Source organism: Drosophila melanogaster, chromosome 2R (genome assembly GCF_000001215.4).
Source record: "Drosophila melanogaster chromosome 2R".
NCBI classification, from domain to species: Eukaryota; Metazoa; Arthropoda; class Insecta; order Diptera; family Drosophilidae; genus Drosophila; species Drosophila melanogaster.
Genome location: NT_033778.4, coordinates 7886381 through 7890024, shown reverse-complemented (window position 1 = coordinate 7890024; position 3644 = coordinate 7886381).

Here is a 3644-nt window from a genome sequence, read left to right as displayed (position 1 = left end):
GAGCGCTGCGAAGACAAGGCGAAGAGTTGAGTCTGCCAACTCGGTCAGTCGGTTGCTTCTTGTTTTTGTTGGGCGGCACTTGGTAATCGGTAGGATCTTTAATAGATAGCATACTTTTGGGCTGATGAAGTTAAAGAGGTTGGTCTCAAATCTTCAATATCCAACTTTATTGCTATCTCTTAAGAGAGAACACTGCGTATCTATATCAAAAACTAACTGATTTGCTTCATATTTTAAAGAATCATTTATTAAAATGTAATCTTGGAATAAATCAAAATATATTTTTATGGTATTTTCTGTGGCTTATTGCTATTCAATCTTTTCAATCCTTTCACATCGAGAATGTCCGCATTCATCAAGAACTGTAATCTTGTCACTTATATAGACTTTCATTTAACTTTTAAAGCTTTTGGCTAATGTCTGGCTATTGACTTCCGTTTATGGCCGAAGTACCCGCACTGTAACCGCCATCCTACTGCCAACTTGCAACTTTCAGTAGCGCGCCCAAAACTACGCTTCGCATTAATGGCGCAACGTCTCGCCGCTTAACCGCACTCACAGGCGTGTCCATAAAAAAAGGAACAGCCACAAAAGGCAGCACTCTGCCATTGCTATTTGGCCACTCAGTCATTTAGCCATTGACGTCACTAAATTGCGGTGACGAGGGGCTGGCGACGGAGCAGCGCATTGAGTGCAGCATCCTTCGGGACGAGCCCTTCATCAAAGTGGAAGTAATAGCGCATAAAACAATAAAAACAAACCAAATGGCGAAGGGCCCTAGTGCGATGTGGCGAAATTCATTGCCATTTCACCTGGGGGCAGGACGATGATTGAAAAGTCGCATACATAAGCCGGGAAATGGTGCACGTGCTCATGATTCAATTAGGCCACCGAAATGTCATTGTCTTCCTTCGGCTTCGGTGACCTTTGCCCACCCAACGGTCACCTGACAAATACTGTCTTCTTAGCTGTTTTATGGCTACAGGTCCAATTAAATAAAATGTCAATAATAAGCATACCATATTGTTGGAATTACACTGTAGTTTATTTTTGTCAGGATCACTAGCAAAGACGTTTTGGCAACATCCGTCCGTCTGCCTCTCTGTCCGTTTGTTCTGCTGCCCTTCCGTATAAATGATAAAATTCTTTTGAAAGAGCCGTCTCCTTACTCGAAACTTAAGCATTCAATTTATGCTTGCTTACCTAAATTTCAATCTTTGAACATTAAGCACTACATATAAACTAGAAATATTTAAAGTAAATGAAAAAGAATGGTTAATTTTCTCCTTAATGGCTCCATAGCCAGATTTGTGCCCTCCAAAATCGATGGCATCACTGCAGTCGGCGATGGTATTTTGTTTGGCTGCTCCGACTCGGTCTTATGTCACCATCGTCTGCGCATGGCTTCCTTGCAGCGGGACGTTAAATATCAAATCCTATTTATTTGCCAATTTTACATTCGAGTGCACAGGCAGCGGCGGCGATGGCAGCAGTGACGTCAGCGCTCCCATAGGCGCCACAGCAGAAGCCAAAAACTATTCACACCGACACGGCACGCACACACTCTCGCCTGCAAGCAACCCAAGGCGGTGGCAAAAATGGCAAAGAAACGCATAATTTCATTACCAAAGCTTGGGGTTTGTTTTCAATGATGTCATATGGTCGCTGCGCTAGCCGGAAGTTCAAAGAGTCCTTGCTCCGCGCAGGCGCTGCCAACCGAGTGCTCTTCATCTGCCTGGCTGCCTCTCTTGGCAAAGGAGATGTGACGTCACGGTTCTCTTAGGGCAGGCCCAATGTCCTCGGACTGCTTCTGCTGTGAGTGTGTGTGCGTGTGTGTGTGTGTGTGGGTCAGCAGCTGTTGTTATGGACGTGTCTTTAGTGGTTCATTTGCCACAATTTTACGCCGCTCGATGCTTAATGTTTATCCTCATAGCCCCGTTACTGGTTGGCAGGACAACGTAGCCAGTCATAGCCAGGATCAATGACCCCGTGGACCCGGGGATTGAAATATTAAATTACCAGCCATCGTAGCTGGCTTTTTGATAACATTTTGCAGTAATTTGTGGGAATTTGTGCTCGTATTTGATTTGGCCCAAAGGCTTTTCGTAGCTAACCTCTCCCCCCTCCCCTTTGCCAGCCCAGCGCTCCCGGCCATCATATGTAATGTAAGGCAAACAGTTTGCAAATTTTCTTTGTCAATACTCGTAGCCATTTGCCGTTTTGCCATTTCCATTCCCATTTGCCAAGCCCCATCGGCCATTAGTGCATGGGGAAAGCCATGAGGAAAGCCAAACAAACAAATTCCGAGTTAAACAAGCAAGGATATCCCCCTCGAAGTCTGCAGATTCGATTGACATTGACGCAGAAATAAAATAAATCAAAACACACACATTCAGTATTCAGTATTTCGTATTCCTGTAAAATGTCAGCCGGGCTTCAGATATTCCTCCGCCAGCACGGAAGTTCTTCCTGTTTCTTGCGAAGTCAAAGGAAAGCTGATGGCAAAGCCAATGCCAGGACATACATAACTGAACGAATCGCTGCCTGCATAACAAATTTATCGCCGGAAGTGATTTTCACTGAAATCCAATCAATAAAAAATTATGCTTCTGCTAAAAATAAAGGAGAGTAGGCGGAGGCAGTGGGGTGGGGCGGGGGGCAGCAGGCCAGTGGCAGTGGGAGGACGACGAGTTCCAATTTCTGGCACAGCTTGATGGCGGCTGCCTGAAAGTAGGCAACGATAAAATAGCAACGCTTTTGCATGCCCATCTCACTGAATGCGAATGTGTGCGTGCGCCTGCTTGTGTGTGTGTGTGTGTGTGTGTGCGAGCCAGGACTCTGGACTCCCTGTAGAAAAAGCAAGTGGCGAGATGGGGCCCAGAAGTGGCAATCTGCTGTAAAGCGCAGAAAAATTGATGCGAATTTTTATGCGTAGCCGCGGAGCAATGGAACCGGAGGAAGTCCTTTTTTTCGACAGTACATTCTCAGCAATTCTCGTGGCAGATTCCGGCTTAATCTATGCTTCATATGGTTCACATTTCGCTTCACAGGGATTTTTTTGATGAAATCGGCAGGACAAGCACCAAATAACTGATTTTTCATGGCAGTAATTGTAGGATCCTTTAAGTTATTAAATTCTATACTATGGATTACAATATTTAAGGTAAAGGAAATAATAAATAATTAATAAGGTAAAGGAATGATTAAGTCATCCCATTATATTTTCATTCTTTTATTTCCAAAACTATTTTAGTTTAGTCTTTATTTTCATATGAACTCCTCTAGCAAATTTAACATTTCCGAATGCCCTTTCCCAATTCAAATACTACACGAACGCAGCATAACTGGAAACAATTAAACATAGCCAAGAATAAACTTTCGTAATTTAAAAACGCCGAAACTTTGTCTGAAGTCTAGGGGCTGCTTATCGAGAGAGCCTGAAAAGTACACAGACATATTCGAAACTTTTGCTGTAAGCATTTATTCATATTAAATTCCCAGGGGGAGTGGGAGTTTAAGTTATGCGCCACTTCAGGATAATGTATTTTCAGATAAATCAACAAAGAGCCCAGATGCAAAAGGCACAACAGTAACAGTAACAATAACAATAACAAAAGAACAAGTGGCGGAGAGCAAAAAGCGTT